Source organism: Petaurus breviceps, unplaced genomic scaffold (genome assembly GCF_028583685.1).
Source record: "Petaurus breviceps papuanus isolate PSGF00001 unplaced genomic scaffold, PetGlider_PUasm1.0 90849, whole genome shotgun sequence".
Lineage (NCBI taxonomy): Eukaryota > Metazoa > Chordata > Mammalia > Diprotodontia > Petauridae > Petaurus > Petaurus breviceps.
In genome coordinates this window covers 12,986,124-12,996,060 of record NW_027187361.1, presented here as the reverse complement: position 1 = coordinate 12,996,060, position 9,937 = coordinate 12,986,124, and the positions used below count along the sequence as shown (strand labels likewise).

The following is a 9,937-nucleotide window of genomic DNA, read 5'->3' as shown; positions in this document are numbered from 1 at the left end:
TCCTCCAGAAATTCCTTTATATTGGTTTTGCATCTGTACATATTGATTTTCTCCCCAATAGAATGTAAGCCCCTTGGGGGCAGGGGTTATTTCATTTGTATTTGTATCCCCAGAACCTTGCACACTACTTAGCACTTAGTAGATACTTCATAAATGCTCATTGCATTGAACCAGAACGTCTTGACAGGAAGCTATCAATAAATATAGTCCTGTCATCTTTTAAATTAATTAACTTAATTTATTATTAATATTATTATTAATTAATTAACTTGTTTTATTAATTTAATTTAATTAATCAATTAACACAACAGACCAGGTAGTTTCTCAAGTGTATGAGCACCACTCCTTCTCTCTTTCAGGGCAGTCACAAAGATGCTAAGAGGATAAGAAAGGGAACCATGAAGAGGGAAATTTTTGGTCCCAGACATGGGTTTCTGCATCCTTTTATAAAAGCTGAGGAAATCCTATGGGATTTAAGCTGAAAAACTGTGACAGCATCTACTCTTCCCTTGAAAGCCAAGGCTTTCCTTGAGAGCAAAGGATTTCATCTGAGAGCTGATGAAATCAGTAAGGGTGCCTCTGGGAGAGACTACTTTTCCTGTCAGACAGGGTCCAGCAAAGACCATGAAACTAATCTAGTAGACCAGTTGGAGATCTGGACCAATGTGTGCCCTGCAATGACATCACTAGAAGATAACAGTATCCTTCCAGTGTTCTAGGCAGGAGTCACCTTCCAGACGTCTTCCTTAAATGCATGTGTGTATTTAAAATAATAGACACGTTTAATACACACATACCCATGTGTGAGACTTTCAGATAGGTTCCCTACCTGTACACATGTTCCTTTCATGTGTATCTCTCCATCTATGTTCTCTACATGTACCTATCCTTAGCTCCCATAAGGAAAAATGTAAAGCAAAATATATAAGCATCTATGTTGTGCAGTGGATAGCTCAGCAGGCCTGGAATAAAAAGACTCATCTTCCTGAGTTCAAATCTGGTCTCAGACATTTACAAACTGTGTGACCCTGGCCAAGTCACTTCATCCTGTTTACCTCAGTTTCTTCATCTTTAAAAATGAGCTGGAGAAGAAAATGGCAAACCACTCTAGTATCCTTACCAAGAAAACCCCGAATGGGGTCATGAAGAATGAAACACAACTGAAGATGACTGAACAACAGTAAATCAAAATATTAACTAAGCTGGTGGTTGGGGCAATGATAGTACAGCATACCAGATTATATCTAAAGGAAATTTAGGAAGCAGGAGAAATTCATGGCAGAGCTAGAAATGAGAGCCAAATCTCCTTAAGTCCTGGAGATAAATCGAAGTTTAAAGTTCTCTCCCCACAGAGGGAAGCCGCCAGTCCAATCAGGGACAGGGTAAATCCCCAATGTGAGCCGGGGTCGGGGAGAAAGGGTGGCATAAGGAGAATATGGTCACTGCAGTCGGCATTCCTAGAGGCCCTAAAATCATGCTTTATAGGCAGCCACTTTCTATGTTAAAGTTCAGTCCTGCAAGTTTACTGTAGAGATAGGAAAGTAAAAGGAAACATGGGAATGACAGGGGCTTAAAATAGATAAGGAGGTGGAAGAGGAACAAAATGGTATTACAACTGGCCATCCACTCTATAAAAATAAGCAATTCCGGGGCAGCTGGGTGGCCCTGGAGTCAGGAGGACCTGAGTTCAAATCCAGCCTCAGACACTTAACACTTGCTAGCTGTGTGACCTTGGACAAGTCACTTAACCCCAATTGCCCTACCTTCCCCCCTCCAAAAAGCAAAAAAAAAAAAAGATAAGCAGTTTCTCTCCTATTAAAATCTAGTTGCACATTGTAGCTGAGATCTTGTTACCATATAGTATAGCCAACATTAAAAAGAAAAAAAAGATCTCCTTTCAGAAATGAAAATCAGCAGAGCCTACAAACACATCATGCAGGGTTGAATGCCACCGCAAAGTACATGGAGCATCTTGCAGTGTTTGTAGAACAAGGAATTTGAAGGATTACAGAAAGCTCAATACAAATCAATAGAGCTGCATGATAGCCCAAAAGGCGTCACGGATTGGCCCAGTGTTTGGAAAGAGTCTGTTGTACTCTGCCCTGGCCAGACTCCATCCAGAGCCTTGTGTTCAGTTCTGGGCACCATCTTGTGGCAATGACCCTGGCAGGTGAGAGACGCTCCGTAAGAGGACAAACAGAATGATGAGAGGCTTTCGGAGCACGCTGTACAAATATTAGTTGATGTAGCTAACTTCGTGTTTTTGATGGGGAGTCTTGTCAATGAATGAATGATTAAACGCTCCTCCTTTGCCCTGGCCATCAACCTAGAAACAACAGATGAAGAATGGCAGATTTACAAAAAAGTTCCTCACCACAAAAGTACTTTAAAGTGGGAAGGGTGGTTTGGGGTGATAATGGGCTCCTCTCACTGCTGGTCTTTTACATGAAGGCTGAATAACCATTTATCAAAAGTATCATAAATGGGACTTTTTACTTATGAATAGGCTGAATAGAAAGGTAGTGTGGGGCAGAGGACAGAGAGCCAGAGTTACAGTCTTGAAGACCCGAATTAAGTCCCATCTTTGACATGTATCGACTGTGTGATCCAGGGCAAATTCATTAACTTCTCTCAGTGTTCTAGAACACATTTTGAGACTATTGCAGAGAAGGAGCTGACCTGTACTGGTAGGAGTTTTCCCCTTTGGCAATTTCCTATACCAATGAAATTACAGGTCTAGTCCCTAGACCTATTATTGCAATAAACTGTTATTTATTGCAATGATTATCTTGTAATTGTTAATAATTCCAATAACTTCAGGTTTTATCAACTCTGGGCTTTGTTGATCCTCTAATCAAAGAAAACAGGAGGAGGAACTCCAGGAGAGGAGAGAAAGAAGAATCATCTTGATTTTCCAAAAGAATAAAAAACGATGGCTATGGCTCTGTCTTCTATCCCTGCATGAAGCACATGATGGGGCCACCAAAATGTGGCCCATAGATTTTACTGAAAGGCATGACTACATCAGGCATACCATGAAGGATACAAATCAGGAGTAAGCAAACTACAGCCCCCAGGTCAAATCCAGTCCTCTGCCTGAGGTTCATAGATTGATAGGTAGATAGATGATAGATGATAGATAGATAGATGATAGATATAGATAGATAGATAGATAGATAGATAGATAGATAGATGGATAGATAGATGATTGATAAAGATACATAGATAGTTTAAATAAATTTAAATTTAAAAATCAATGCAAATAGGGCAGCTAGGTGACACAGTGAATAGAGCACCCAACCTGGAATGGAGCACGTAGCTAGAGGACCTGGATTCGGTTCTGGCCTCAGACACTTAACACAAAAACTAGCCATGTGACCTTGGGCAAGTCACAACCCCAACTGCCCTCCAAAAAGCAAAAAAAAAAATGCAAATAAATAAAATAATATATTTTAAAACATTAAAAAATATTTTAACTCATAGACCATCCACAGACAGATAGTGGGTTGGATTTGGTCCTTAAGTCATGATTTATTAACCTCTGAATATTAACCATTTTCTAAACTGAGAGGGTCTTCCCTTGAAAACATAGCTTTCTGAGATCTTTTCCAGCTAAAGAAGAGAAAAGAATTGTTCATTTCCCTTAAAGGCATTCATATCAGCCAATTTATGTACTAAAGCAAGAAAACTCAGATTATAAATTGTTTATTGTTGTTGCTACTTAAAAGATTGGGTATCCCTATCTCTCCCAGGTCAGAAGTGCAGTAGTTATTCATGCACCCAATTTCATTGCTGATCAGCACAAGAGCTTTGAACTTTTTTTCCATTTCTGACCTGGACTGCTCCTCTGTAGGCAAACTGTACCAGAGACTCATAATATGAATGAAAACTTGGTATGAACAACCCACCAGCTTAGCCCACTACAGCTAAGAACTTCCAAGCTCAAGAAATCTACCAATCTCAGGCTTCCTGTTAGCTGACATTATAGTTATGTAACAATATGCTCAACCTAAGAAATCTTAGATTGACGTTGGCAAAGCCCTCCTACTTGGCACAATACCTGAAAATTATCATTTTGTGGTGCCTAGAAGAAAAACCTGGTAACACAGGCAACTTTTTTGCTGCAATTGGAAACTATTACAGAGTGATTTTGTCTGGTCCTAATCCCACCCCCTAATCCCCCAAAAGAAAACTCAGATGAAGCAGCCTTCAAACACTAAGAAATTATCACTTTTGCAAGTAGACCTGTGATTCATGTTGTTTCTATTGATAAACCTATCCCAAAATCTTGGAAAGCCAAGAAGAAAGACTCTTCCTGTGTCTGCAGTGTATCCTCTGGAGGAGATAATCACCGTTATACTGGCAAAACATCTACCATTCCCAGAGATGCCTCAGCTGGAAACAGGTTCAACCTCACAATGTACCAGTTGGCTCCAGGAGTAACAAAACTATGTAGGAGGAGATCCAGAGTCCAGAATCCTAACGATAAAAATTACTTTGAAAAAAAGGTTATTAATAAGAAAAATTGTGAATACTTAAGATGGAATTATATAATTACCATATGGTACTCAAAGTTTACTGAAAAGAAGTGAATATAGGATTACACTCGACAAGAATTTACTCCAATCTCTGTAAATGTGACCCTGTATTCTGAAAAAGTAGATGTCAATAGAGCAAAAGTTCTGCCAGGCTCTACTAAAATGAGAAGTCTTGGAGTACAGTCCTGATGAAGGCTTGCATATTCAGAAGGACCCATAACCAGGCTGGCAGTGGGATGGTAACTTTTCCATCCTGAGCACCTCTACAGGTATATCCAGTAATCTATGTCAGTAGAGGGAATGCTTACAAATATTAAATTACAGCGCCCTGAAGGACTGAAATATTAAAATTTGACAGAGTATATAAGGATAATATTGCTACATATAAACAATATATTTATATATATTTATACATGCATATTATATATAAAACATATTCATTAATATAAATATGTTACCATATAAATATTAATACATACTAAAGTATGCATAACACCTGTAATGGGAATGCAAATTTGGAAGATCTTCCCTGCCCCTAGGCTAAAGTGCACCTGAAGCCTGGGGTGGGAGGCTTGTTTTTCAGTAGATACTTTTTGATTGGCCAGTGGGTCAATAAGGTTGTTACATTCTCTGAGCCAGGAGAGGGCTATATAAGCCCTGATGTGAGGCTTTGTTTTGGGGGCTCACTTTGAGAAGTGTTCTGTGATTTGATATGGATTCTGGGAAGCCATTGTCTGGAGCCCCCCCGGCTTTGAAAAACCCAGATGTTGAAACCCAGATTTTGATTGGGTATGGATGTAATGGCTGGACAGTTTGGAAAGCTGTCTACTTGATCTGTTTCTGTCTTGATAATTCTGCCTGTATACTTTGAAGTTCGGGGTGCTGACCTTTTTCCCCTGAACAAGGTAAACGATATATGTCTGACTGATTGAAGTAAGCTTGTTAACCCATTTTGAGTTGCTTTCCTTTAACAAAGCAGATCTAAGAACCTGTATTGGCAGCAAACCCTGAGAACGCTTGGGGTACTTGCTGCTACAACACCATAGCATAGTAATATGCAGCATGCTAGTAATTATGCCATTATTAATACTACTTTACACATTAAAAATATCCGAGACTCAGAATATAAGGTGATTTGCTCCTGGTCATATAAAAAGCATGTGTATAATAATAGTATATATTTTTGTATATATAATGTGATATGATGTGATGTAATATAATGTAACATGACATGATATGACATGACATGATGTGACATGACATAGGGATAACATGTTATAACATAACACAATACAACACAACATAACATAATATAAAATTGTAAGATTTAAGTATAAGCCTTCTTACTCTGATCCCAGTCCACTTTCTACTTTACCACCTTACCTGTCATGATATACCATATCTAGATTTCTGAAAGATCACTAACAAAGTCTCTCAGATATCCTTGTTGACAAAATGGGAAGATATGAACTGCATTTTTATATAGGTTTAAAACTTTTTCGTTGATTATGACCAAATATTTTAGATTAATGGATCATCTATATTCCCTGCCCCTATTTCTTTACCCATCCACTCACTTTGACCCACTGCCATCTAACTTTCAGTCATACTAATCTACTGAAAGTCCCATTTGACATGTTAGCAACTCTCTCAACTTCTCAGTCCTTTTCTCAGTTTTCATTGTCCTTGATCTCTTTGAAGGTTTTGAGGGTATTTATTAATCCCACTCCCTACTCCTGGATGCTTAGCTTCTGTAAGACTCATAGCTCCTGCTTTTCCTCCTTCCTTTCTCTCCTTTTCTCTTAGTCACCTTAGCTGGTTTATCCTTCATTTCCTATCCTCTGTGCTGAGCTGTCTCTTTAAACTCTGCACTGGGTCCTTCTCTCATCTCTATCTTCTCTTCAAGAGAAGGGAATTTCATCAACTCCCACATATCCAGGGATCATCTTTAAGCAGATCACTCCCAAATCATATGTGTGTGTGTGTGTGTGTGTGTGTGTGTGTGTGTGTGTATAACCACTGCCCTGTTGGACACTGCTACCTGCACATCCCATTGGCATCTAAAAATCAACATCCAAAGTAGAACTTAACACCACGGAAACTTATTCCTCCTCTAAACTCCCCAGTTTGCACCACACTCCAGTCACGCAGAAGACATATTTCATTTCCCTCTCTCCATCTCTCTATGCAATCAGTTCCTCAGTCTTTCAATTGCTTTAAGATTTTTCATAGGTTTTCCTTTATCTGCACTTACCTAGTCAGTTTCCTAGCTCAGACTTTTACATCCTTTTGCCAGAACTACTCAAACACCATACTAATTAGTCTCCTTGATTCTAGTCTCTCATTTATAATCCATCATCTGCACAGCTGCCAAAACACTTTTCCTAACAGACAGTTTTGGCTATGTTATCCTTCAGCTCATAAATCTTCAGAGCCTCCATATTGTCTCCACAATAACACAGAAATTTCTTAACCTTGCATCTAAGGTCTTTTAGAATCTGTATCCCACCAGCATTTCCATCCTGATTTCCTATCATGCTTTGCACACTCTATCCTCTATCCAAACTAGAATGCTAACTGTTCCATGAACTCATTATGTCATCTCCTACTTTCATGAATTTTTACAAGCTGTCACCTATGCCTGAAATGTACTCTGTCCTCAACATTAACTCTGTGAATCCTTATCTTCCTTCAAGGCTTAGTTCAAATACAACCTACATCATGAAACCTTTTCTGATAACTCTAATTCTTCATTCCTTTCTCATTATTTTTTTATTATATACTTAGTATACATTATCACCCTAAAAGTCCTTGACAGTAGGCACTACTTTATCTTCATCTTTAGCTTTAGCTCTAGGGTCTTAATAAATGTTCATTAAAGTGAAAGCTGTTGAATTTGGAGGGAAATCTCCCCTATGTCTGAGGGATCTGTGTTTGTCCTGCTTTGTTCACTATATCTCTCATTATGTTAAAGACACAAATAGTATATTCAATGACCCTGAAGATGATACAAAGCTGGAAATGGCAGATAAATGTAACCTACTTAAATAAAGCATTGATCCTGAAAATGGGAAATTGATAAAATAATCCATGACCACAAACGATTACCATTTATTAAGGAATTTAGGCAATGTAATTTAACTGCTACAAAGAAGGAACCAAAAGAGACAAGAAAATTCCTCAGGCAGCAAACAATCGGTCTCCTTGCCAACCAGAGAGATTGGGCAGCCAAAGGAAACGTTAGCTTAGAATGCAAACTCATCTATAAAGTTTGGGGGAAAGGATAATGGAAGATAATCAGTAGTCTAGTCCCACACAACAGAGTAATGGTGGAAGGAAAAGCGAATTCTCATTAAACTTGATGAGACTCCTAATTAAACCAGATCAGTTTGAAGACTTTTTCAGGGTGAAATTGGAGGGACAACAAAGAGATGAAAAATGGAAAAGATTTGTCAAGTGGAGGTAATGGGTGTATCAGCAATAATGTTTTCACAGATATAGCAGAACCAGGACAACTTCTTGTTGTCTTGAATAAATGAGTGAAAAAGCATTTATTAAGAACTTACTGTGTGCAAAATACTGGGCTAAGCACTGAGTATACAAATAGAAAAGATAGTCTTTGCTTCTAAGAAGCTCACAGCACAGTGGAGAATTTCAACACATTTAGAAGGTTTCATTTGTAAGTCAGATGGAAAAGCCGTAGTGCTCCCTACGGTGCAGTAGCAAAGAACATCGTAATGCATATTTTTTAGTATTATTTCCATTGATAAAACCATGCATGCTGGGCAATTTGATGGTACTGAGAAATTTAGCAGTAAAAATGCCTTATCTGCTTCTTCAATATTTTTAGCTGCAGAGGACCTGGGGCTGAAGCACCTGCAGATACAGATGTAATGTCTCATCTGCATAAGGGTCGCTCTCAGGGATAGTTTTAGGGGCTGAGCTAGAAGTAGGAATGGGGGTTGAGGGAAGGGGGTGGGAAGGAACTGTTATTCCCAGTGTTTATCTGCCCATAGTCTTAATTGTCATCATAGCTTGTACTGGTTGAATTCAGAACACAATGACACACACAGGATTGGAGTTTGAAGGTTAAAGACAATACTGTACAAAAAGGGAGGTAGCTCTTTCTGAAAAGTGACCCCCACCACACAGAGATAGCAGTCATATGAGGAAAACATGTCAACAGGGAAAAGCAAAAGTATTTGGCCACCATTGCCCCATAATTCTGTGGGCAAGGTGGATGATTCTGATTTGCAACAGATCTGCTTGAGGGAGATGAGGACTGAGTGCCTATAGGACACATGCTTGGCCCCACTTGCTAGACTTGGGGTTAAAGTCTCCCAGTCGAGCCACACGTTTTATTCAGTGCCAGCAGAAGTCTCTTGAGCACATTGACAAATGCTTCTTCAGCTGCCCTTTTATTTACTCTTGTTTTTGAAGCTGTTCATCTTCCCTTGCATCCTGTTCTTCCAACTCTTTTATGCCTTTTCTTTCCATTCTGTTTCCTGCTTCTGAGAATTAGCATCAAAGATTTCAAGACTTTCCACTTGTTTCTTTCCATTTCTCTTCTGGTTCTGACTGTAATAGAGACACTTGTGAAATAACTGAATATCTATCAGATGAACTATTACTTGCCTGGTAATATTGTCCATTCATCACTCCATCAGTAGCATCCAGGACCCTGGGGGCTCCTCTTGAAGGGAACCAGGTGATGCTGGTGTCTAGGGTGCTGAAGTCTTCATCGCCGGGGATCTCATTCTCCTGCAGGACAAACTAGGTGGCACAGTGATTACAGCACTAGGCCTGGAATCAGTAAGACTTGTTTTTATGAGTTCAAATCTGGTCTCAGAAACTTGCAAGTTTAGTGACCCTGGGCAAGTCACTTAATCCTGTTTGCCTCAGTTTCTTCTTCTGTGAAATAAGCTGGAGGAGGAAATGGCAAGCCACTCTGGTATCTTTGCACAGAAAATCCCAAATGAGGTCATGAAGAGCTGGACATTAAACAACAAAAAACACCACCACAACAACAATAATACTTTCCAGTGATATTCTATGGCTATAAAACACAGAATTAACTACATTGAATATAGTCTTCAGAAACTGAAAGTTATAGCTCACTCAAAAGGCAATGGAGAGGTCGTGGTGGCTATGAGTAGGCTGAAATATATCCACAATAGAAGCAATTTCAAGGATATTATTAGCTGGGGGTATAACTGGAAAAGGAGGTGGGCCTGGAATGAAGTGGAAATGAGGTATAACAAATGGGGGCGGGGTCTGTCATGCTCCAGTTTGTTTCTATACAGTATCAAGAGATCTATTAGGAGACCATGAGCCCATTCACTAGGTTCACTGTGGAAAATTTATAGGTGGAGATGCGCCTTCATAGAAAGAAAAGACAG

At 39.2% G+C, this 9,937-nt stretch overlaps 1 pseudogene; it reads right to left on the bottom strand.

Annotated features, from left to right (window-relative positions):
• Positions 1–8,566: 8,566 nt before the first annotated feature.
• LOC138149800 (clathrin light chain A pseudogene) lies at positions 8,567–9,194 on the bottom strand (annotated as a pseudogene).
• Positions 9,195–9,937: the final 743 nt, after the last annotated feature.